This window comes from Erpetoichthys calabaricus, chromosome 1 (genome assembly GCF_900747795.2).
Source record: "Erpetoichthys calabaricus chromosome 1, fErpCal1.3, whole genome shotgun sequence".
Taxonomy (NCBI): Eukaryota; Metazoa; Chordata; class Cladistia; order Polypteriformes; family Polypteridae; genus Erpetoichthys; species Erpetoichthys calabaricus.
Window position 1 is genome coordinate 190588286 of NC_041394.2, and position 27811 is coordinate 190616096.

General features: G+C 37.1%; 1 protein-coding gene across 2 annotated transcripts in view; it reads right to left on the reverse strand.

Annotated features, from left to right (window-relative positions):
• srgap1a (SLIT-ROBO Rho GTPase activating protein 1a) overlaps positions 1-27811 on the reverse strand; it is a 247898-nt gene that overhangs the window by 146338 nt on the left and 73749 nt on the right. The window contains exon 1 of one of the 2 annotated variants that reach the window (XM_051920184.1): positions 23077-23081. The exons of the other annotated variant lie outside the window; for it this stretch is intronic. The gene's annotated coding sequence lies outside the window, so the exon portion shown is untranslated. Of the gene's footprint in view, positions 1-23076; positions 23082-27811 lie in introns of those variants that run through there. 2 annotated transcript variants of the gene reach the window in all.

A 27811-nucleotide genomic window follows, 5' to 3' on the forward strand; every position in this document is an offset into this window, starting at 1 on the left:
TTCTTTCCTCAGGCCATCACTCTCATGAACACTTAAGTCAATCTCACAGCATCAGGGACAATACTAGGTAAAACCGGAGTCCAATTCCTTGTATGTGTACATATACTTGGCCAATAAAGCTGATTCTGATTCTATTAATAATCGATGCACCCATGCAATCAACAAAATGCAATGTGGTTGTGTTACCATCAAGAAACTATTAAGCAGAAAAATAACTGAAAATCCTATGTGCTTCACTAAATGTTAGCAATACTTTTGTAAAATATCATTCTGTATCTTATTACAAAAGTAAATTTAAAAACCATCTGTCAGCATAAATTCACACACCATTCCTACCACAGCTATCACCTGAATGAAGATCGTATTCACCTCAGACGTCTGTATATAATCACATCAAGAATTACAATGTCATAAGTTTGGAATTGAATAAATGAATGAGTGAAACTTATTTTGAAATTCTTTATTAGAACAATTTAAAGGGCATAATGATGTTATGGTAAAATGTGATCACAATTGCTTTGTCTACACATTTCCCTTACCATTTCCAAGAAAACGAAAGCTTGGGTCCCTTTCTCTGAATCAGAGAAAATCAAACATAATATTAAAAAATTTCTTCAATCCAAGCATAATAAAAATTTAAACTCTGGTTCAGCCTCATTTGACAATAAAAAATATTGCATTAAAGAAAAAAATTTATTTTTCGAAATTAAAACAGTCAGGAAAGACTTCTGCAAACTGAATTGCTAAGGCCATGTATTCTTGCCAAAGATAAGAAAGCTTCATTTAATTCTTTTACAACTTTATTTCTGATAATGTATTAAACTTTAAATACAATGGTTATTTTTATATTACATGAATGAATATGCAATTGTTTTTTAAATTACTTTTTCCACAATTACTGTTACATGACAAAAATGGGATCTATCCTACCAGAATAAGGCAAAAAATTAGAATCAGCCCTGGAAGGAATGCTAATACAAAGCATAGCACACTCACATACACACCAATATTTAGTTACACTGAACAAATTAAAGTTGTCCGACAATTTACACTAAGTGGCTATTTTATTAGATATGCTTGCTTTTTAGTACTATATGTAAACCTACTCCCTCAACAAGTAGTACATCCAATCGTGAAAAAACCTGATCTTGACCCTGCCGTCTTCTCCAATCTTCGTCCAATTTCCAAACTACCTTTCCAGTCAAAATTACTCGAAAAAGTAGTTTATGAGCAATTAATTCATCACCTACAGGACCATCAGGTAATGGACCTTTTTCAGTCAGGCTTTAGGCCCCAACACAGCACAGAAACCGCGCATTTACGTGTCCTAAATGATGTCCTTTTGGCATTGGACTCAGGACTTCATGTGATTATGGTTCTTCTCGATTTATCTGCTGCCTTCGACACAATCGACCACGACATCATGATCTCCCGACTCGAATCCTGGGCTGGTGTATCTGGCTTAGCCCTCGACTGGTTCAGGTCATATTTCTGCAACAGGACTCTTAGAGTCATGCTAGACGATTTTTCATCTGAATCAGTCCCACTCCCATGTGGTGTCCCCCAGGGTTCCATTTTGGGGCCACTACTTTTTTCAATTTACATCCTGCCTTTAGGTGCAATTTTTAGAAAACATGCAATCTCGTATCACCTATATGCTGATGACTGCCAAATTTATTTCTCCCTCAAGTCAACTAACTCCACTAAACCTCTTCTCGACTGCTTATCTGACATTAAGGACTGGCTGGCTGTAAACTTCCTTCACCTGAACGATTCAAAAACCGAGGTCATTGTTTTTAGTCCTGACCGCAAACAGACCTTACCCCTTGGCCTCGACTTTCTTCCCATTCCAGTAACTTCGTCTGTTTCCAATCTTGGAATCAAAATGGATATGGTCCTGAAAATGGATGCTCAAGTCAACAGCACAGTAAAATCCTGCTTTTTGGCAAATTGCCAAACTCAAACCAATTCTGCCTTACCACCTCCTGGAATCAGTAATCCATGCATTCATTACGTCCCGGCTCGACTATTCTAATTCCTGCCTATATGGTATTAGTAAAGCCACTCTTTCTAGACTCCAATTGGTTCAAAATGCGGCTGCAAGGCTTTTAACTGGAAGCAGCAGAAGCCAACACATTACACCGATTTTAAAAACCCTACACTGGCTGCCGGTTAGATTCAGAATTGATTTTAAGATACTCCTCTTAACCTATAAGGCACTAAATGGTCTAGACCCTGCCTACTTGAGTGTCTTGCTCCATCGTCACAATCCCCCTCGTGTTCTTAGATCCGCAGATCAGCTACTCCTAACCGTTCCCAAGGCACGTTTTAAAGTTCGTGTTGAAAGGGCTTTTTCCGTCTGTGCACCTAGGCTCTGGAACTCCTTACCTTTACTGGTTAGGCAAGCCGCTTCAGTCGCCACATTCAAATCACACCTAAAAACGCACTTCTTCACATTGGCTTTTAATTCTTAACCTGTCTTATTTCCACTTGCTTTTTGCTATTTCTCTGTTTTATTGGGTCCCCTGACCTGTTTTTAGTGTCTCTGTTTTAATTCTCTCTTAATGTTTGTTTTTAGTATTTTGCTTTTAGTCTTGCTTGTTTTAACTGTACAGCGCTTCGGTCAGTTGTAATGCTGTGTTTTTAAGCGCTTAACAAATAAAAATGGTATGGTATGGTATGGTATGGTATACTATATACACACATGGTCAAAATTTTTAGTCATTGTTTGACCAAACATTATATTTGTCAATATGCATGATCTTAGCAACTCTGACCATGGCATGACTGTACTATAAATGCCACACATTGTGGTTTCAGCATTTCACAAACTGCTGCCTTCCTGAGATTTCTGTGTAATACTGTCTAGCAATTATCGAGAATGGAGCAATTAAAAAAGCATCCAGTGAGCAGCAGTTCTTTGTTAATGACAAAGGTCAGACAAAAATGGACAAACTAATTTAAGCTAGTAGAAAGGCCATAAAACATTCAAACAGCATCTCTTTATAACATTATATGCATTTACACAATGCCTTAGATGGGACATAGCAGTAGAAGACCATGCTATGCTTGCTCTTGTCATCTAAGAACATCAAGATGATGATCATCTTGTTGGAGACTGGAAACAAGTTGCATTAACAAAAGAATTTCAATGTCTGTTGAGACATGTAGAAGATAGGGTCGTAATATGGCATAAGCAGCATGAATCAGCAAGGCCTCTTAATACCAACTGAGTGTCATTTGAATGTCACAGCATACTGAAGCAGTGCTGGTGACCTTGTGCATCCCATTATGGTCACATTCCACCCTTTAACACTAGGTCCTGTCACTTGATGATTCTGCACTAATCGGGTATATTGAGAAGAGAGATGAGACAGAGTATAAGAGTCATGTGAACAACTTTGTTTTTTGTTGGAGAAGGAATTATTTGCAACTTAACAACAGCATAACCAAAGAACTGGTTATTGACTTTCATCTCACCAAAGAGCCTCTATGGTTAGTCACTATTCAGGTAATGCATGTGGAGGTGGTACACTCCTACAAGTACTTGGGGGTCCACATCAGTGACAGGCTGGACTGTTCTCACAACACAGAGGAACACCATAAGAAAGGGCAGAGCAGGTTTTTTTTTCTTAGATGACTGCACTCTTTTAAGGTGGGTAGTGACATCCTTCACATATTCTAAAACTCTGTGATGGCCAGTGCGATTTTCTACACTGTGGTATGCTGAGCTAGTAATATCACTTCCAAGAGAGGCCCACCGAATCAAAAAGTTAATCAAAAAGGCAGGGTCCATTATAAGACATGCTTCATATATTCATATATTGTGTTTGTATACATAAACTTAGCTAGGTTAGCACCCGCAATGGCAAAAGAGGGAATGTTAGTGATAGCTATTAATGTTGTCAAAATTGTGTGCTTTGAATGCATAAAAAGTGTTCATTTATAACAGTGTTTAAAGGCTTTAATGTTACTAACGTTATTAATACACTCTGAATAATCTGTCCATCCAACATAATAACGATGCATTATTCTTAATGTCCACAGATATTTTACATAAACTGTTGTATATAATTTAAGCTGTAATGGTGAAAAGATACATAATTAATTTAACTTAAACCCTGAATCTTGACAGTGTTAATGAACTAAAAACCAAAGATAAAATGGTTTGTAACAATTAAATCAGCTAGTTTCCTTCTGCACTAGTAGTAGTATACATATTTCATTTTTTTTCTTACAGTCCTCAACAAATCAAATCATATTATTCAACATTTTATCTAAAATTAGCTGTATCACTGAGACCTTAAAATGATTCCTATAGTAGATATGATTTTCACTTTTGTAGCAGACATTAACAGAATGACAGTCTGCGTCTCAGAATCTATATATATAATTCACTAAGCCGCCTACAAATAAGACACCCATGGAGAGCACACAAGACAGCCACACCCACCAAATGGGATAGGGCAACAACTCACAGAGCCACGCCCACCAACTCTGACACGACAACTCACAAAACACGGCATCACAGAGCCACGCCCACCAACTCGAACGCGACAACTCACAAAACATGGCGTCATTCCCGTTCATCTCTGCTACAGTGCACATGCACCTCTGAGCCACGTTGACTTTTCGGTTACGACGCAGGATGGTGTCCACGATCGCAAACTGTTTTACACGCTACATACAGTGATTTGCATCCGCAACAAACATGCTTCTTCTTAGATGGTCCTGCAGGAACATGGAGACCGTTTCCCCGCCCACCAACACTCCTTATTCCCCGGCCCGCGTTCACCCCCGCTCTCCAGGCATTCACACTGCCTGCTCATGTGCCCAAACGCAACAACTCACCAACCACCCCGTAATAAGTCGCTTTCGTCTGTGCTACAGTCCACATGCACCTCTGAGCCACGTTGACTTTTCATTATTCTTTTAGGTTACGACACGTCCACCATTGCAAAACATGGGAAACGAACGACGAAGCCCCACCCACAAACTAACCCTCCTCCCACATGATAGGGAACGCACCTCACAGCCCCGCCTGGCAACTCTCACCGTCCTCCCACGTCCAAACACATACTCACTCGCTTTGGTCTGTGCTACAGTCCACATCCAGCTGTAAGCCACGTTGACTGTTCATTTGCCTTCCATGGCCACTGCTTCAAATGTATTTCATGAAACAACACTTCTTTCAATGTTATACAGATTCCTCCATCAGGTAACTGCAGGCGCTACACTGAATGGATCAACGTGTGTCTACCTGGCGCAGAGAGGCGTGAGTAAGCCGTTGAACCCCATTCGTGATGGAAACCGGGGCTTGCAATTGTTCCCCACGAACGAGGAATTCCCAGTAAGTGCAGGTCATACGCTCGCACAGATTACGTCCCTGCCCTTTGAACACCCCCCCCCTCGCTACTACCATGGTCGGGTGACACAAAACACGGCGTCAATCCAGCTGTGAGCCATGTTGACTGTTCATTTGCCTTCCATTGCCACCGCTTCAAATGTATTTCATGGAAACAACACTTCTTTCAATGTTATACAGATTCCTGCATCAGGTAACTGCACGCACGCTACACTGAATGGATCAAAGTGTGTTTACCCGGCGCAGAGAGGCGTGGGAAAGCCGTTGAACCCCATTCGTGCTGGAAACCGGGGCTTGTAATTGTTCCCCATGAACGAGGAATTCCCAGTAAGTGCAGGTCATACGCTCGCACTGATTACGTCCCTGCCCTTTGTACACATACCATCGCTACTACCATGGTCGGGTGACTTGGTGGATTATATATAGAAAAGCAGCCAGAACCGCAAAGAACAATGAAAAGTCTACGTGGCTCAGAGGTGCATTTGGACTGTACCAGAGACAAAAGCGAATGAGGTGCTGTTTGGAAAATGAACAGTCAACGTGACTCACAGGTGCATGTGGACTGTGCAAAGACAAAAACGACTCATGTGACGAGTTGGGGGTGGGCACATGAGCAGGCAGTGCATACTGAACGGGAAATCAGCAGACTAGCATGACGGAGGGGGCAGAATGGGCATCCTTCCCCTCTCCTCCTGTTCCGTGCTCCGCGCCCGAGCGCCGTCCACCCCCGTCCCTCGCTCTGGAAGTTTGGGAGTTTTCAGTCACGGACAATTGTATGTTGGTTCATACCGTGCATTGTTACAATGTTACTTTTCTTGGTGGTTTATTAAATTACGGATTTTTCAAATGTGAATTTTTTCCCTGTGCTTAAAAATCATTAAAAAAGCGGCCTGATTATGCGGCGTATGCTACGCCACGGGTTGGCTAGTAAGGATTATAACTGAAAAGGATTGTTCAGCTGCAGCATTCTGCCTCTTTGAAAAACATCTGGCTATTGAAGTTGCTGAGCTTTGATCTTCCTTTACTAATAAAAGCTGTCTTTGGAAATTAAACCATTAAAATTAATGTTTTTCTAATAAATACACTTGATGAACTCTCAGGAAAATGGGCAAGTAAAGGATAAAACTACTCTAATTTTACTTAAAAAATAGCAAATTCTTATTTCAAATTTTGAAGTTAGATAAATAAAAGCATATTTAATCCACCAGGAATAAGTACATGTTGCTTTGCGTAACTGAGGTTAAAACTAGTAAGTTTCAGTAAGGCAAAGCTTTCTCTAACTTCATATTGGAACTGCCTATTCTGATCAAGGAAGTAGGCCTTATAGTCTTGAGACTTCGATTGTTTTGCTTTGACCTCTGCATGAAAAAGAGAACCCTAATACTTCAGTCAACGGAAAATTAGGATGTAGTTAAAGGATCACTAGCAGGAAATGGTGTCCGTAGCCAGACAGAGAGAAACAAAAAAGGAGAAACAGGCTGGGAAATTTTGTCTGAAGGAAATGTGTGAGCTGACCCAATGAAAAAAATGGATATGAAAATCTGCATAGTCATATTAAAAGGTTCTGACAGGTACATGGAGTCTTTGCATTTGTTCTTTAATGCATGTGTGTATCTGTATGAGCACTGTATTGACAAATAAGCAAGGGAAATAACAAATGTAGTGCAATATTTGAAACATCTAAAGTTAAGAAATCTTAAATGTGGGATCAGATAACATAAGCTCACAGTAACTAACATGTTACAAAAGCAACTGTGTACTATACAACACTGTAAGAAAGAGAAACAAGCAGACAAAATCGAAAGATATTGTACCATAACATGTGTACGTTCTGGTTCAAAATCAGTTTGAGAGTTCATTCAAAATTTCAAGCATGTCTGATGAGGCATCCCAATGGTTATAGAAGTTGCACCTTAGAACTCGGCAATTAGCGCATCTGAATGTGTATTTGAAATGCGCCTCTTGTCCACAGTTGCTTCTTGCTGCATGTAGGCAAAATTCAAAGAACTACAGTACATGAACTTAAAATTCTCTACTCTACTCACATGTTCTGATCAAACTATAATCTAAATCATCTTTGCCTGATACATTTTTTTAAATACTAAGGTTTATTTTTATAAGATTTTGGCAGATAACAAAGAACATACTGTGACTCAATTTTTGTACCATCTACTTTCAAAGTGTTCTTTGAATAATTTCATCCTTCAGTCCTACATCTCTATTATGTTGTCTTTGCCTGGATCATAGGGAATTGGTGTCTATCCCAGCAGAAATTGAAGCAACAAAAATCCAGATAAAGTTAACTAAGTCTGTCAGAACACAGATAACACTGCAATGTGGAAAACAAAAAACCAGGAGTAATGTGAAAAAAACATGTTTACACAGATGTCTGCAGTGCATCATTATTTTCTTACAATAATTAAAATAGCCAGGCATGAATAATATGCAGAGTTTACAAATTGTATATACTCTGTAACAATGTGTTGTGCGGTTAAGTTGTATTGTGTATCTCAGTGGTTTTACCCTTTTCTTTTTACTAGCCTTTTTCTCTTTACAACTTTATATTTAAGACTTACAGTTAACATCTTTTTCAATGTCCTTCTATTTCAGCATTTTAAAGTCCTTTCACTGTTATCCATCTTTCACAGTAATATACTACAGCTTCCATTTCCACTATTTTCTTTAAGTCTGACTCAGGAACCTTTGTCAGTTAAATAATAGCACATTATCTGTTTGTAACAGCATCAGCAGTTGAAAACAATCTGATTAGTTCTATCTGATCATCCTGTGGTTTTTGTCACATATATTGATTGTTACGGGCGGTACGGTGGCGGCATGGTAGCGCTGCTGCCTCGCAGTTAGGAGACCCAGGTTCGCTTCCCGGGTCCTCCCTGCGTGGAGTTTGCATGTTCTCCCCGTGTCTGTGTGGGTTTGCTCCGGTTTCCTCCCACAGTCCAAAGACATGCAGGTTAGGTGGATTGCAGATTATAAATTGTCCCAAGTATGTGCTTGGTGTGTGTGTGTGTGTGTCCTGCAGTGGGTTGGCACCCTGCCCGGCATTGGTTCCTGCCTTGCGCCCTGCGTTGGCTGGGATTGGCTCCAGCAGACCCTCGTGACCCTGTGTTCGGATTCAGCGGGTTGGAAAATGGATGGCTGGATATTAATTGTTATGGAAGGTAGAACAATCAATAAATGAGATGTACTGTACATAGTAATAATTTTCCTCTATTATCTGCCCCTTAAAAATACCACAACACAATTACATAATTGCACAAATACATTTTTACAATTGTTTATCATCCCTGCACAGCCCACTCATGCACACACTCACACTCCATCTTATCTACCCAATATAGCGTTGTCACTTAACCTAACACGTACATTTTTGGGAATTAAGGAGAAAACAGAAATACCTAGAGAAAACCCCCATACAAACACATGAAGAACACAGGCAATGTCCTAACAATCCAGTTGTGAGTATACTTACACTTGTGCTAGTATGTATACTCTCAGTATATACTGTGTGTATACATACATACACACAGTATGTAAACAAATGTCATATATTTTCATGTTCTTTTTTCTACATACTAATAAGAATAAATACTGATAGTTAAACAAAATAAAACATGAGATTCATCCAAATCTGAGGAAAAAGAGTCCATATCCACAATCAATATATTTGGTGTATTTTCTTAAAATTATGTGTGTGTTTGCTCACTCACTGACTAAACTTAAATATCTATGACATGAACACCTTACAGATTTCAAAAGAATTTATAGGAGCATTTAGTTTTGAACTTTTTCAACTCAGAACAGTGATCATCTTTTAAAAAAAACTATCTGCATAATTTTGATCAAAATACATAAAAAATGTTCAGTTGCACAAAATGACAACAAAGATCACTGGCATTCACAGGCATCAATAAAGAATTTCAAATAGCCTTTGCAAACTTAGATGAATAAATCTCAGACACTCTGAAAGGAAAAATCTGTCAACAAGGTTTTTAAAATACTTTAGGCTTACTTGTACAAAAATCTAATTCTTTTAAACTAAGTGCAATTATTAATCCCTTTTATGTTAAAGAAAATGAATTAAGCAATCCAATGTAGTCCTAGGTCATCAACATTGACTGACTAAGTCATTGATGTATTCCCATTCTTTAAAATGCACATTTTATTTCTTTGTAGACTTCAAAGAGTGTTTGTTCCTAGCAAGTCTGATCAGTAAAACAGGACATGTCAAAGCAGGAAACATTACTCTTAATCCTAAAGGACTTTCCTGTCTATTGTGCCATTTTATTGTCAACTTATAAGATACTTATTTTTACATGACCTTTAAGTATATCACTTACATGGAAGAAGAAATAAAATGACTTAGCACAGGCCTTTCTTCCTAAAGCTGCACAAAAATTAATCTTTTAAAAATGCAGAAGAAAACGACAGGCAAGTAACTACATTCCCTAAGGTACTTATCTTCTGCTCAGCATATTGTGAATCTAAACTGCACATTTACACTGACCTATATTTTATATATACAGGCCAGTCTTAGATTACAGCTAATATAATGAACTCCATTGCAGCCCTACTAACGTGGTCTTGTGCTGTTTGAAGAAAAGTTCCACTTTAAATCAAAGATGTGAATATGTAGATGGTGTTAACAGATGTACAAATAATATTTTTCAGATTGCTTGTTATTAAAATGGTTTTAACCACAGAAGACCAAGGAATCACAGAAAGCATTTAAGAACCATATCAACTCAGTCAGGTAGGTTGCACTTTCATTTTCTTTGTCTTCTGCTACACTTTAATTATATATTATACTTTCATGGAGCTCAGATTTTCATGAATGAAAATGCACATACTATGTCTAAGGCATATCCCCATTTCTGATGCAAAAAGAGTTCATGGCCAGGGAGGTTGCAGAAAACAGAGCAATAAGCACATTCACACCTAAAGTTACAATGTATTCCACTGTTACATACAAGCAATTCATTTTCACCTTGTTTTACATTATTGCTGTGATGATAACTATAAAATATTATTATTACTACTATTATATTACTGTATATCATTATCCTCTTCATAATAAAAGAGAGAATTTTAACATCCAAAGGTTATTATTTCATTAACAATATTTTTTCCATTTATTTCTCAACTCCTCTTAAACAAAGTTAAGGTACTAGTTTCATAAAGAGCCAAGTATTTCCTTGACATTTCCAATACCAGATGTAACTAATGGCATATGAACATATCTCATTAACTCGACTCGCTTGATTTTTTATATTCAGTTTCGCTACAAGAATTGTCTAGCCTCTCCAGATTTATTATAGTAATTCTGTGTTTTACTTATTTTTATCTTGAAAATATCTTTGTAGGTTCCAAACATTTACAGATGTAACAATACTCTGGTTTAAAATTATTCATCAGGTTAAGGGTGAGAAAAAAATCATATAAAAAAAAGAAACGTTAAATAAAACTGGGTTTACATCTTGAAGCTATACCTCAGAAAAATGAAACAATGGTGGTTATCACCTTGCCACCAAAACATCAGGAGGCGAAAAAATGAAGGGGAAAAAGATATTAGCAGTTGTCATGGTAACAATTGCAATGTGTCATATTTCACAGTCCCTACTCTCATCACATAGTGTTCAGAAAACTATAATGGTGTTCACACAGCTGCCTTAAGTGGAAAATTCATTCATCAGTTTGATCAATAAACTGCTTACTGCACACAACTGCCTGCTGTTTCCAAAAACTAAAAACACATTCTGGCATCTCAGCTGTTCCCATTCACTATCAGCCTACATCCTGTACATAAAAAAGCTGGATGCTGAAGACCTCCAAAACAGGAAGATTGTAATTTTAGAGCACATGCAGACCTTCACTTTCACAGATGACACCACAAGCACAAAAGTACAAACTCAGTCCTATAAACACTATTTCTTAGTAGATTAATAATAAATAAATTTACATAAGAATGTAACTATGAACCAACTATGTTCTGTCTTTTGATCACCTTTGCTTCTTTGCAACTAATCACAGTTTATATATCTATCTGGCAGTTGAGCTCAAAACACAGGAGGCCAACTGATGGAATAATTATATAGCTTCCTATGTATTTCAATACAGATATTGAATTGTACATTATATTGCAAACTTCCTAACAGGCTTACGTAAGTGTGAAAACATTAAAATGCAAGACAAAGTAAGACAAAAACAACAATTCTGAAATTATGTGCAAACAAATTAGATTATGTTAATAGACATTAAACATGCCACTATGTAACATACAATAGAAGAGCAAAAAAACAAAATTCTGATTTTGGAAAAAAATTAAGGTCAGCTGTTACTATCAACGAGCAACATAAAATTTCTATGACATGATACTGTATCATCAAGATGTTTAAGAGGAACCATGAGGTTAATTCTCTTGGTGTATCTACACAATTGTTTTATTTTAAGAAAACTGCTTTCTAAGAATGCTCCTGCTGCTGTTAATATTACAAAAAAAGAGAAAAACACAATAAAATAAAAAAACAGCTTTAGAGAAGTTAAGTGACTAATTTTGCTTTCAAATCACTACTTATTATAATAATTTGCATCAAGCTTTTCATCTTTTTAGTCTTATTGTAATCATGGTTATGGGTACTTAGACCTTAATCAGGTACTGTACCAATGGATGCAAAGATGGATCTTGGCCCTGAATGTGACAACTAGTCCAAAAAAGTGTCATTGAGTCATGGAAAATCAAGTCTCATAAAGAATGATATCCCCCATAGAAACTTTAAACACTTCAGCTTGTTGTGAGAATTCCAATCTGACTATAGCTGAAAAAAAACAGAAATTAATAATTATGTTTTCAAGAATACAAGAAAGCACAATGGTTAGTACTGCTGCCTTACAGAGGAAAGGGTCAGGTTTCAATTCTTGGTCAGGTCACTCACTTTGTAAAGTTTGTTATTTCTGCTCTTGTCTGTGCCAATTTTCTCAGGGTACTTCTATTTCCTCTATGTCTTAGCTGAGCAGTATGACAGTGTCGATGTGTGAATGAGCAAGTCCTGCAATTGATTAGCATTTAATCTACAGTTAATTCCTCAATTACATCAAATGTTTCTTTGATTGGCTCCAGCTCCCAGAAACTCTGATATATTGCAGATTTGGAAAATGGATGGATGATTAACTTAGCATTCACCAATATTAGAGTGCACGATGATATGATAATTCCAGCATCATGCACGCATCCTGAAAAATAATTAAGAGTTTCTTTGCAAGTATTAAAACATTTTAAGACTGTAAATGCTCTGTCCACATGGAGACAGGACCAAGACTTTACTTCCTTTGGAGAGTAAAAAAAAACACCAGTCATGTGCCATGTGCTTTAAATATATGATTATCTGCCTCTCTCTTTTTCTGTTGTTTCCTTACTTAAAGGAGTCAGTTGCCACAAGATAGTCGCTCTTTGTGTGCTTTTCCTACTTTCAAATAGCAAAACCAACAGCAAAATGATATTCCAGCCGGCAACAGAGGAAAAAGTACACCATGTCAGAAAAAACACATACTGCACTGTCCCCATGCCTTGAATTTCTGAAGGTTGACATTACATTTACCTCAGCAAAAATTCTTTACCAATTATATTTCAAAAACCAGCTAGCTGGTTTTTAACTTAACTTTATTTGTCCCTTTTCCCTGCATAATTACTTAAAAGTTGTGTTAATAAACTATTAGTACATGAACATGATCCCTTGCCAAGCACCAGACCGCCTGGGCGTTTGGCTTCAGTCATGACTATGAGTATGTTTCCTGGAAGTGTGTGTCAAGCTGAACCATATTTATTTATTTATTTAGATTTTACTCAGTGATGCAAGGAAGTGAGACACCCTTCTAACTGCTCGTCTAGACTGTAAACAGATGCCTTCCTTCCACTCACATTTATATTTATGTAGGTTTATCCTTATTCACATTTTCTAAAATAAACACTCCAAGTTATAAAATGATTTTTACAGAATCGAAAATAACACTTGGTCTTTGTTTTGGAGGTGAGCAATCAAAACATGCTGGCACAGTAATTGATCTTTCATCTACCAGTTTTTCTAGCCTCTTTTTTTGACCTTAGCATCACAGAAACCTATTCTGGAAACAAGAGACACAAGTCAAGGATGAACCCGGACATGACACCATCACATGGCACACCCACACTAGCTTACACTGACCTAATTTAGCATTAAGATTTACTATAGGAAATTGGAATTTCCTAGAAATTCCACACAGACAAACTGAAAACATACAAACTACACGCAGACAGAGACTTGGCCAAGAATCAAACCCAGGTGAAAGAGTTGTGAGGCAGCCATGCAAAATACTACTCAATGTTGTATTTTATGTATTAAAACGTAATGCAGAATTCATTTGATGTACTACAGTATGAAAAAATAAAAATATAGAAATTGTGTGTAGAATGTGCATATTCTCATCATTTCTAAGTTGGTTTTCTTCTCATACAATGAAGATGTCTCAGCTAGGTTCCCAAATAGATGAAATGTAAGACTTTTTTAATAACATTGATGCTTGCTGAATATTTATCAATAAATCTATAGATTTGCAATTCCAGTCTTGTTTAAGTGTGAGTGTGGATGCATACATGATTGACCCTGGTGATGAACTGGTCTCCTGTTAAGGGTTGGTTCTTGTCTTGTCAGTACACTTCAATTCCTCTGACTCTAAAATAAACAAAGTCATTTTGGGAATATTATAAAATTTTACTACTAAGTGTCATGAAGAAAAGTAGATACTATTACAGTATATTCAAAGTTTAGGTCATTAGGATCAAAATGTTAATGTCTCTACAAACCAATTCTGCAGAAATATTACGTCATTTACACCAGAGTACTATTATTAACACAGATTGGTTGTAAGCATATTTTTAAAATTACTTACGTCAATTTTTCCAAATTTTGGCAATATTTTTGATAACGTCACCTGTGCTATGTTGTTGCCAGTCTTTTTTGTGAGTCACTCCATTTTTTACTTATTCTGGTGGCTGCAGCCATATTGTTTATCACAAACATTGTCATTGCTGGTGCCTTAGATGGGTATTGTAGTCACATGTACTGTAATATTTTTGTGCAATGCCCAAATCAGTATCTGGTATTCAAGCTTTTGAATTTTACAAAAGACTTTAGCTTTTTTTAAATTTTTTTGATTATCTGCAAAAAAACATGTTCAGATTTTGACCTTTCCCTGATTTATAATTAAAAGTCTTCTCCTTTTGTTTTATACTTTGTTTTCCATATCTTTGGAAATTTCTGGTATTTGCTACCCTGCAAGTTTTAAATTCTATCACATGCTCCCTAATTAAAAAATTGTCCTAACTTCCTTGTTTGCTTATTTTGTCTTTGGCCCTTTATGCAGATGTGAACAGGCACAATAAGATCATTTAGTGCTGGCTTTTTATACTGGTTTTATTTTAGATTTTTTCCACATACTGTATGTTATCTGTATTGCTTAAGAAACATTATATGAATGCTTCTTTCAAGAGAATTTATGACACTGCTTTTCATCTAACTATACATTTTCACAACAGTTAATCTTGGTTTGGCTTATATTTAGTCAATGGCAATCCAACAGCAATTAGAGGAAAGATCACAAATGCAAAAATTACTATAAAACAGATCTGTAGATAGAGTGCAACAATCAAAGAAACTGAAGCCTATAGCTTTGTGGCTTAATGGTTTGTGTGTTGCCAAAAGCCCACATTATTTATGACTCTGACAGTATGTATATATTATCTTCTTTACCACTAACTAAACACATCTTAGTACTGCTGATGAAAATAAATGAATGAATTTGGGAACAAAAGTGTTGGTAATATAGATTTTTATACTTCTGAATATATTAATATTATATTTGAGTCCAAAAGAGGAAGACAAATTTACCTAAATATTTTATTTTATTTTATTTAACTAGAAAACTTATCATCACCCTTAATTCTAATGAACTGACACTATCGCTTCTCTGAAGGGCCAAAATGCCACCTATGATCACGTGATTGGAACTAATGCCTGGTCATGCTGTAGGGCACACCTCCTCTCTGCTATTGCATTGAAACATCAGTTATTTTATTGTCACCAGAGGCCATTCAGCACTATATTTTATATGCTGTATATTTAAACAGTTCAATTGTAAAGCCATTTCCTCTGTCAAAGTTTCTTTGAATTTATGAACCCTGTGATAAGTTTAAGAGCATTTTTCTGCCTGGCCCATCTTATCCTATTTAGTACTCTCTTTTGTGTTGTGACCTTTGTTGATATTTTTAACTTTAAATTTTTATGTGTTCCTTTTACTATCTGTTTATTTTTATTCTGCATACTACCTTCCTTAGCTGATAATTCCTTTCTCCTACCAATTATCTTTCCATCATGTTTTTGATTCTAAAACAAAAATGGGTGGGAACTTTCAGAGTTAAGAGCTGCCATGGACTACTGACACATGCTAGTATGACAATGCTATTTTGATAAACTGAAGGCTATTTAGGCAAGTAACTAAAGTAAATAGACCAAGAGACTATGATTAAAAGGAAATATAGGCCTTGTCAAATAAAATTTGACAAAATGTCAGAATTAGTCAGCTTACTGTGCTTTTAAAAAAATATCCACATATATAGTTTCCTGTTTAGCAAAAAACATTTCACATGCTAAGAAACACTACTTTAGATCAAAACACATATGAGTAAACTTTCTGCCTGCCAATATTTATTTAGAACGAATAGGAAATTCTGCACATAAACATCTGTGAACACTGGCTAAGCAGTATCCAGTCTTCAGGCGACAACTGACTGCTTTTCCTAGATAGTTATAAACCACCTAATAATTAAGGTTTAATTAACATAATCAGCTTTTCAGCATCTAAGCCACATGAAAAAGCTCTCTGACCTTGTTGCCATAGTGATGGAACCAGTAAGATGAACTTTTTACAAAGTATGCACTTCTGACAGAAAAAACTGCAAGGCCACATATTGTTATGAAGAATTTCAATCACAGTGTCTAATTACAGTGATAAGGGTAAATAAACAAAAAATCAGTTTAAGACATCTGAATAAAGTTAGAAAATTGAAGAAACAGTGTTCTGTGCTGAAGGTGGGTGTGGCAATATTGATTCTTTAGTTTTCACCACAGCTGAGACATCCAATTATGCATTTGAAGCAATTCTAAATGACAGCCCTTAGGCACTGTTTCCACCACATACTAATAATATATTTAACATAATTTCATTATTTTTAGTTCCAATCTCATTTTCCTGTCAATACTAAAATTTGAATATAATCTGTATCTAGCCCAATGTGAATGAGAAGTAACCTCAGTGTGGCATATGTTCAAATCGTTATTCAAAGCAGTTTATTCTTATACAGTGGTGTGAAAAACTATTTGCCCCCTTCCTGATTTCTTATTCTTTTGCATGTTTGTCACACAAAATGTTTCTGATCATCAAACACATTTAACCATTAGTCAAATATAACACAAGTAAACACAAAATGCAGTTTTTAAATGATGGTGTTTATTATTTAGGGAGAAAAAAAATCCAAACCTACATGGCCCTGTGTGAAAAAGTAATTGCCCCCTTGTTAAAAAACAACCTAACTGTGGTGTATCACACCTGAGTTCAATTTCCGTAGCCACCCCCAGGCCTGATTACTGCCACACCTGTTTCAATCAAGAAATCACTTAAATAGGAGCTGCCTGACACAGAGAAGTAGACCAAAAGCACCTCAAAAGCTAGACATCATGCCAAGATCCAAAGAAATTCAGGAACAAATGAGAACAGAAGTAATTGAGATCTATCAGTCTGGTAAAGGTTATAAAGCCATTTCTAAAGCTTTGGGACTCCAGCGAACCACAGTGAGAGCCATTATCCACAAATGGCAAAAACATGGAACAGTGGTGAACCTTCCCAGGAGTGGCCGGCCGACCAAAATTACCCCAAGAGCGCAGAGACGACTCATCCGAGAGGTCACAAAAGACCCCAGGACAACGTCTAAAGAACTGCAGGCCTCACTTGCCTCAATTAAGGTCAGTGTTCACGACTCCACCATAAGAAAGAGACTGGGCAAAAACGGCCTGCATGGCAGATTTCCAAGACGCAAACCACTGTTAAGCAAAAAGAACATTAGGGCTCGTCTCAATTTTGCTAAGAAACATCTCAATGATTGCCAAGACTTTTGGGAAAATACCTTGTGGACTGATGAGTCAAAAGTTGAACTTTTTGGAAGGCAAATGTCCCGTTACATCTGGCGTAAAAGGAACACAGCATTTCAGAAAAAGAACATCATACCAACAGTAAAATATGGTGGTGGTAGTGTGATGGTCTGGGGTTGTTTTGCTGCTTCAGGACCTGGAAGGCTTGCTGTGATAGATGGAACCATGAATTCTACTGTCTACCAAAAAATCCTGAAGGAGAATGTCCGGCCATCTGTTCGTCAACTCAAGCTGAAGCGATCTTGGGTGCTGCAACAGGACAATGACCCAAAACACACCAGCAAATCCACCTCTGAATGGCTGAAGAAAAACAAAATGAAGACTTTGGAGTGGCCTAGTCAAAGTCCTGACCTGAATCCAATTGAGATGCTATGGCATGACCTTAAAAAGGCGGTTCATGCTAGAAAACCCTCAAATAAAGCTGAATTACAACAATTTTTCAAAGATGAGTGGGCCAAAATTCCTCCAGAGCACTGTAAAAGACTCATTGCAAGTTATCGCAAACGCTTGATTGCAGTTATTGCTGCTAAGGGTGGCCCAACCAGTTATTAGGTTCAGGGGGCAATTACTTTTTCACACAGGGCCATGTAGGTTTGGATTTTTTTTTCTCCCTAAATAATAAAAACCACCATTTACAAACTGCATTTTGTGTTTACTTGTGTTATATTTGACTAATGGTTAAATGTGTTTGATGATTAGAAACATTTTGTGTGACAAACATGCAAAAGAATAAGAAATCAGGAAGGGGGCAAATAGTTTTTCACACCACTGTAAAGCCCACTCCCTCTTAGAAGTCCAGTGTGTTATGCAATGATTACATACATAGAAAATATAGTTAAAATATACTTGGAAAACAGCACAAACTCAAAACAAACAGCAACCCCAAAAACATGTAATATAGCCATAAGAATATAATATAATAGTGATCCCTCGCTATATCGCGCTTCGCCTTTCGCGGCTTCACTCTATCGCGGATTTTATATGTAAGCATATTTAAATATATATTGCGGATTTTTTGCTGGTTCGCGGATTTCTGAGGACAATGGGTCTTTTAATTTCTGGTACATGCTTCTTCAGTTGGTTTGCCCAGTTGATTTCATACAAGGGACGCTATTGACAGATGGCTGAGAAGCTACCCAACTTACTTTTCTTCTCTCTCTTGCGCTGACTTTCTCTGATCCTGACATAGGGGGTGTGAGCAGGGGGGCTGTTCGCACACCTAGACGATACGGACGCTCGTCTAAAAATGCTGAAAGATTATCTTCACGTTGCTACCTTCTGTGTGCAGCTGCTTCCTGAAGCGCCATGCTGCACGGTGCGTCGCATACTTAAAAGCTCAAAGGGCACGTATTGATTTTTCAGTTTGTTTTTCTCTGTCTCTCTCTCTCTCTCTCTCCCTGCTCCTGACGGAGGGGGTGTGAGCTGCCGCCTTCAACAGCTTTGTACCGGCGGTGCTTCGCATACTTAAAAACAAACAGCCCTATTGATTTGTTTGCTTTCCTCTCTGTTTCCTTTGAAGAGGAAGATATGTTTGCATTCTTTTAATTGTGAGACAGAACTGTCATCTCTGTCTTGTCATGGAGCACAGTTTAAAATTTTGAAAAAGAGACAAATGTTTGTTTGCAGTGTTTGAATAACGTTCCTGTCTCTCTACAACCTCCTGTGTTTCTGCGCAAATCTGTGACCCAAGCATGACAATATAAAAATAACCATATAAACATATGGTTTCTACTTCGCGGATTTTCTTATTTCGCGGGTGGCTCTGGAACGCAACCCCCGCGATGGAGGAGGGATTACTGTATTCTAAAATATCTATCTAGCTTTGCCTATACAAATGCATTCGTGCCAGGAAGCTACATTACCAATCATCTTTTATTCACTGTTTGCTCAAGAAAAAAGGTGGGGACATTAAACAGTTATGCTACATAAATATATTTGAGTAAACAAAACATTTCAGCTTTGAAGACTTATCTTCAAGTTTTCTCATGCAGGGTGCAACCTGAGCGGCACAGTAACGGGCCTAATGGCATTTGAATAATCTGAATGATATCAGAATGTGGATCATAGTTCATGCATCTTTTCTATTTTCATTGCATAGGGAAAAAACAATCTGTGGCAGATTAATAAATGTTCAAATAAAAATAGAATTCTAAATATAGACATTAATATTCACAATTTAAAAAAATAATCTTAATACATAATTCGCCTGCCTCCTCACTCACGTCCGTCCGAAGCCAAATGCGCAGTCACCTTCTGCACACGTCAGAAGCCGAATGTGCAGTCGCCTTCTGCGCAGCTGCCTGAAAAACCTTACGAGACCAATATCCAACCCCAAAATCGCGGCAGGCGGTGGATTTACGGCTGCAAAAATTCAAAGAGAAAGGCGACTTCGATTAAAGCTCTAGAGGCATGAAAGGCGATTTCAACTACAGCTCGAGGCCTAATTACGCATTCTGATTCAATTACGCATTCATTCAATACACCTATATCAGGTTTGTGGTGCTTATACTTATTACTATTCCATATTGTACTGGAATATTCATCATTCAATATTATACTATAGGCCTGGAAAATTCATCAACTAACAGTACAAGCCTGTACAGTGATGAATAAAGCGGACTACAATCATTACAAAACAATTTCTTCGTTACTTATCATTTGTTCTTCATACACTGCTGACACAAACTCGTGCCCGTTTCATCTTACGTTGTCGAAACGGGCTCTTTGTCTAGTTTCAAAATATTTTGGAAGCAGACATTTCATAGTATATGTGATAAATCAGAGTAATGACATTTCCACAAAAACAGCACAACTGACTTCTACCCACACCAGGCCAATTTGTCACCAAGTTACAAAATGAACATATATTTCATTGGATATGAAAAGAAACAAAGAGTACACGGCAAAAAAAAAAAAACTTGTACATGAAGAGAGCATGTAGACTCCATCATGATCCTGGCTAACTATACCTATGTACCTGAATCTGTGAAATAGCACTGCTAATCTGCTACCCCAAGTATTAAAAAAATAAATTAGTTTGGAATGCAGGTCCATCTTTCTTAAACTGTATGTTATTTTTTAACAGGTTAGATAGTGTTACAGCATTTTCTTATTATACAAGATAAGAATTATTTTTTAAATTGACAGGGAATTTTTAAGCAACCATTTATAAGTACTGTATGTAGAACATATTGTCAAGAAAATAGATGTGACAACTTAGGAAAAAGTTAAACCAACTATAACATAGGGGAAAAAGACTCCCAGATGTCCTCTCCTAACAAACAGCATTATTTTCCTTTGATGTACTATGGTTTAAAGAGTCAGTTACCTTTAGCATCTGTCACAAAAACAAACACATGATTAGTGTAACTGAGAGCTAAGTCACTTAATAGTCAGTCTCTTTGTCCTCGTGACTTCTCAAATAGCACCTCGCCTGGAAGGAACTCTGTAATCAAGGGGCAGAAAGCATTATGCCCAGATTTCAATCTTAAAATACAAAAAAAGAACCCCTTTATGTGTTTCTTTAGAAATTACAAAACTCTTTTTGAAGGCGAATAGACAAGAAAAAAAAAGATCCAGTTACAAGTGCTGTTTCAAATTATGATACCTTCAAGATCTGACTTTTTCTTGCTTAAACTTGTCTAATATCTTTAAGAACATGACCTGTGAAATTTACATTTCACTAAAAAATGCTACAATGATTTTAGCTTAGGACATTTTACTGTATGGGATTTTACATGCTAATGTTTTCAAAGTCAGAGTGACGAAAGAAGAAATATTATCTGGTACAGTGTTGACTAAGGACAAGACAAGCTCCAGATCAGAATTGTTCTTTGCATAAAGAAATAAGAAACAATATTTGACCCTCTTATACATGAATTGTGATTGAAAAACTAAGGATTGAAAGTTCACTTTTATAATGAACAAGAAAAATGATTATTTCTAAAACAATAGACAAAATGTAAAGTTAATAAAATTGTACAAACTGATAACTCTATACTGATAATAAAATGTCAAAATGTGTGCACCGTATTTGTAAGGAGTGTTCAAGATAAGAAACTCCTACTGCATTACATACTGTATACAGTCAGTCAGTCAGTCATATTCCAACCTGCTATATCCTAACACAGGGGTCTGCTGGAGTCAATCCCAGCCAGCACAGGATGCAAGGCAGGAACATATCCCGGGCAGGGTGCCAGCCCACCGCAGGGCACACACCAAGCACACACTAGGGACAATTTAGGACTTTGGGAGGAAACCGCAGCACCCGGAAGAAACTCACGCAGACACGGGGAGAACATGCAAACTCCACACAGGGAGGACCCAGGAAGCGAACCCAGGTCTCCTTACTGCTCTATGATATCATTCTCCAGTGAAGCATACAATGTTGTGGTGATGACATATGTTGTGCTGTCTAAAGGATGTTACTATTATTATATCTATAGCTGCAACAATGAGACAAAATAATAGTGATAATGTTGCATGGAAATAAGGCATCAACCTGTCATTCATTCATTTACTCATACTAAAGTTTTGATGTGTACTCCAGTAGCTGATGCTTCTATAAATCTCAGTCAGTTTGCATTCATTCTACAACATGTAACATCATAAAAATCAGATTTCCATAATTATAAAGAATGTTCCCTTCTGAATAAACTGGATTTTGTATATTCAGAGTATGAAAATTGTCTCTGAACCATTTTCTAACATAGAAATTAATCTGTTTGTTACACTATACACAAGAAACAGTCATTCTAGCAATGATTCATTCACAAGATGCTACAGAAGAGTATGTCTGTGGGCAAATAGAACAGCTGCTAAAATTCCAGTTACATATGTTATTTGTTAAGTTCTACTAAGAACTAAAGTGTTTTAATTAATTTGGATATTACAAATTTTCAACATTTCAGCATGCTAAAAAGTTGTAATAATAGAAAGAAAAACTGGCACCCCATTCATTCACTTTTTGTGTTCAGTTTGTTCAGCACAATGTCAAAGAAACTGGCCTACAAGCCTTTGTGCTGTGGAAGAAAACTGGAACAGTTGAACAAGAGCCTATGTAGACACAGTAAGGCATACAGTACATATAGGAAGAGATGAACAAAAGCAATTGTGTTGCAGAATTGTAAAACTTTTTTTTGAGAAAATGATTTACAGTATCATGAGGACAAGGGCCAATACAAATAGTACAGTTATAAAAGCTTGTTTCAGAATATCAATCTGTTTACATACTTTATCCCCAGAAGTCATGGATATTCAGACAATATTTTGCAAGCTTGAAGCACAAGGCATGACCAAACCCATGACTGGACCCCAGTGTATCCCATAAATGTGAACTGTGGGAGGAGACCAATTCTATCACACGGATGACATGTAAACTCAACACTGAAAATACTGTAGTCACAAATTGGGTTATATTTATTATATTATTATTAATCACAAATATTTTTACAACACCACTTATATTGCTGTCCAGTGTACTTAAACTAAACAGCACACAGTCAGAAAAATGTGTTTTAAAGAAATTTAAAATATTTACAGTGTGATTTTACTTTTTAGTACATAGGAAAGTATTAATTCCTTTTAATACTTTCTTCTTTATTTATTTTAAATAACTGGCTCTATGACTTTGAAATGTTTTCTTTTAAATCAGAAAATTAACACACAGCAGACCGGAACAAACTATTTAGCTCAGTACAGCTGGTCATTTCCTAGTCACAGAATATATTCCAAAAAACATTGGGTCCAGATTTGAAAATCCAGAAAGGTATTACATTGTTAAGCATGTGTTCATTTTTCTGTATGTTTCTGCATAAAAAATATTTTCAAAAGTGTGTAGAATTTACTCTTGTCCAGCTTCCAGAAGAACTGATTTTCAAAGCATCAGCTGGTATATCATGTCTCCGTTTAATAGTCTTAACTCCTTCAGTATTTAAGACACTGGCTTCTGGGTTTAAACCACTTGTTATTATCTGCCCAGATGTCTTCTGCTTTTGGCTTAACGATTAATGTCTCAATGGCTACCTTAAAAAAAAGATTTCTAAAAGTCAAGATAGATAATTTCATATACTGTCCTGTTAATGAACGGCTTTTGTTTATTCCTATTAAAAGTTCAGCATTTGTAATGGCTTGTGCCATCTGTTGTATATAATATAATCAAATTTCTATGTTACTACTTATCATCATTTCCAGTTGCATACTATCCACTGAATATAATTATTAGAAATGGTACAATTGTCCTACTTTATATAATAGTAAAATGTTGGCTAGTAGCGTTGATCAGTGAATTTCGTCACATTTTTGCTACATTCACGTTCACCCTTGTTCATCAAATTATTTAAGAAAAAATTTTTTTTTTTAACACCAATGGCTCATGATGATTTGCGAGGCCATGTGTGACGTCCTCCGGAGTTGTAACAGCCAACATTGATGGGAACGCCAACTGTGTATTAAATGCTGATCATATGGCATTACAGACTCTGTGGGACAAGTTATCTGTGCTTGTAGCCAAATGTGCATGTCGTTCTTCGAGTTCCATGTCAATATATGAGAATATATTCATGCACAATAATTAGCCACATGCAGGTGAAAAACAAACCTTGAAGGAGCCTGACACCCCTAAAACACATCAAACTCTATGAAATAATAATGATAACGAAAGGTTTACTATTTACAAGACATTTCTATCTTTTTTGATAGAAGAAAAAGTGTAAAGCATTAGCACAGACAGTTTGGAGAGCCTTCAGTGCAACTTCAAAAAACAGAACAAGCCAGCGGCTTCAATCACGACATGCCACTTTGAATTTTCTGCCTTTAAAATACCTACTTATTTTTTTTACTTTTGAATATGATTTTGGCTTTGTTTTGACAACATTTATGATTGCGTGTCTCTAACTGTGTACTTTCTCCTTTGGTCTCACCAAGGCACAGTGGTGCAGTGGTTTGCACTGCTGCCGCACATTTCAGGTCACCTTTTTGGCCACAACAATCAGTCCAGTATACTTGGCAGACATTTCCCTAGCCCTCAGGGACACTTTAAAGATGATTGCACTATTATAATCCAGTAAAATCTAGTTCAGCTACTGCTTCCCCACTGACTTTAATGCAGTTCGCCAAGCTCAATGAATATCAGGAACATTTCTGTGATTTCGGTGAACTCACGGAGAAGCAAACACTGTGGAGCTCGCTCATTACTATTGGCTAGATTCCAGTAATTCTGAATTGACCTTGTTAGTATTGACTTCTGAAAAACAAATATTAAAGCTTTATATGGTTTATATTCCTTAACTAGCAAAATACCGGCGCTTCGCAGCGGAGAAGTAGTGTGTTAAAGAGGTTATGTAAACATATATATATACATATACATACAGTGGTGTGAAAAACTATTTGCCCCCTTCCTGATTTCTTATTCTTTTGCATGTTTGTCACACAAAATGTTTCTGATCATCAAACACATTTAACCATTAGTCAAATATAACACAAGTAAACACAAAATGCAGTTTTTAAATGATGGTGTTTATTATTTAGGGAGAAAAAAAATCCAAACCTACATGGCCCTGTGTGAAAAAGTAATTGCCCCCTTGTTAAAAAATAACCTAACTGTGGTGTATCACACCTGAGTTCAATTTCCGTAGCCACCCCCAGGCCTGATTACTGCCACACCTGTTTCAATCAAGAAATCACTTAAATAGGAGCTGCCTGACACAGAGAAGTAGACCAAAAGCACCTCAAAAGCTAGACATCATGCCAAGATCCAAAGAAATTCAGGAACAAATGAGAACAGAAGTAATTGAGATCTATCAGTCTGGTAAAGGTTATAAAGCCATTTCTAAAGCTTTGGGACTCCAGCAAACCACAGTGAGAGCCATTATCCACAAATGGCAAAAACATGGAACAGTGGTGAACCTTCCCAGGAGTGGCCGGCCGACCAAAATTACCCCAAGAGCGCAGAGACGACTCATCCGAGAGGTCACAAAAGACCCCAGGACAACGTCTAAAGAACTGCAGGCCTCACTTGCCTCAATTAAGGTCAGTGTTCACGACTCCACCATAAGAAAGAGACTGGGCAAAAACGGCCTGCATGGCAGATTTCCAAGACGCAAACCACTGTTAAGCAAAAAGAACATTAGGGCTCGTCTCAATTTTGCTAAGAAACATCTCAATGATTGCCAAGACTTTTGGGAAAATACCTTGTGGACTGATGAGTCAAAAGTTGAACTTTTTGGAAGGCAAATGTCCCGTTACATCTGGCGTAAAAGGAACACAGCATTTCAGAAAAAGAACATCATACCAACAGTAAAATATGGTGGTGGTAGTGTGATGGTCTGGGGTTGTTTTGCTGCTTCAGGACCTGGAAGGCTTGCTGTGATAGATGGAACCATGAATTCTACTGTCTACCAAAAAATCCTGAAGGAGAATGTCCGGCCATCTGTTCGTCAACTCAAGCTGAAGCGATCTTGGGTGCTGCAACAGGACAATGACCCAAAACACACCAGCAAATCCACCTCTGAATGGCTGAAGAAAAACAAAATGAAGACTTTGGAGTGGCCTAGTCAAAGTCCTGACCTGAATCCAATTGAGATGCTATGGCATGACCTTAAAAAGGCGGTTCATGCTAGAAAACCCTCAAATAAAGCTGAATTACAACAATTTTGCAAAGATGAGTGGGCCAAAATTCCTCCAGAGCGCTGTAAAAGACTCATTGCAAGTTATCGCAAACGCTTGATTGCAGTTATTGCTGCTAAGGGTGGCCCAACCAGTTGTTAGGTTCAGGGGGCAATTACTTTTTCACACAGGGCCATGTAGGTTTGGATTTTTTTTTCTCCCTAAATAATAAAAACCACCATTTACAAACTGCATTTTGTGTTTACTTGTGTTATATTTGACTAATGGTTAAATGTGTTTGATGATCAGAAACATTTTGTGTGACAAACATGCAAAAGAATAAGAAATCAGGAAGGGGGCAAATAGTTTTTCACACCACTGTATATACATAAATATACATATCTACATATACATATATATATATATATATATACATATACACATCCACATATATATACATATATATATATACACATATCAACATATATATACACATACATATACACACATACATATACACACACAAGTTTCTCGCTACAGCAATTTTAACTCTGTTACAAAGTGATCCAAAGTCTCGTTTATACCTCGTGTCTTCTCATTAAACTTGTATGTCGCGAATATGGTATTGCAAACGACAGCGGGAGCATTTCTATAAACTTAATTTAAACTTACGGTTTACACCGTGCTTTGTTTCCTCAGTAGCTGCACTTATGAATATGCTTGTATGCGTCACTCGCTCGCTTCTTATTGTTTCGCTGCCTTCTCAATTGTGTAATGAATGTTTTCTTCAGTGCTCTTTGGGGCTCTTCCTTGTTTTCTACGTACTGCGTTCACAGTCAGTTCACGTGATTACGTGGGAGGCGTGATGATGCGATACGTAACTCCGCCTCCCACGGCCATCGAGCTGCAGTCTATTACAGTATATGGACAAAAAAGAGGTTCCAGTTATGACCGTTACGCGTAGAATTTCGAAATGAAACCTGCCTAACTTTTGTAAGTAAGCTGTAAGGAATGAGCCTGCCAAATTTCAGCCTTCCACCTACACGGGAAGTTGGACAATTAGTGATGAGTGAGTGAGTGAGTGAGTGAGTGAGTGAGTGAGTGAGGGCTTTGCCTTTTATTAGTATAGATAGGGAATGTCGCCAAAGAAGGGTGGAATTTCTTTATTATTCAGAGAACCTCCCACTAGCAGGAGTTCTTCCCATACTAAACCAGAGATTAATATTACCTAGGATCCCAGAATGGTTTGTGGCCAGTAGAGGCCACAACTTAAACATTACTTCCCTTGGTCCAGAGAGCTTGGAGTTGAGAAACAGCAGATGGACTAAGGTTCCGCCAACATAAATAAGTTTAGACATCAGAAGAAGAGAAACATACAGTAGTGGGTAAATGGACCAACCACTCCACGAAGCAGTAAGGAATTGTCTTTGTTAGGTTAAACTCTGATGGCTTAGTCTTTAAATTATTTTACCCTCTTGATTGAGTATCTTTTGTCCTGCCTGTAGTTGCTCATTAATTTTCTTAAGAAAGCCATTTTTTCTACTGTTGTAAATTTAAGTTCTCTGGTTGTTATTTGGGTCTTCAGCAACCC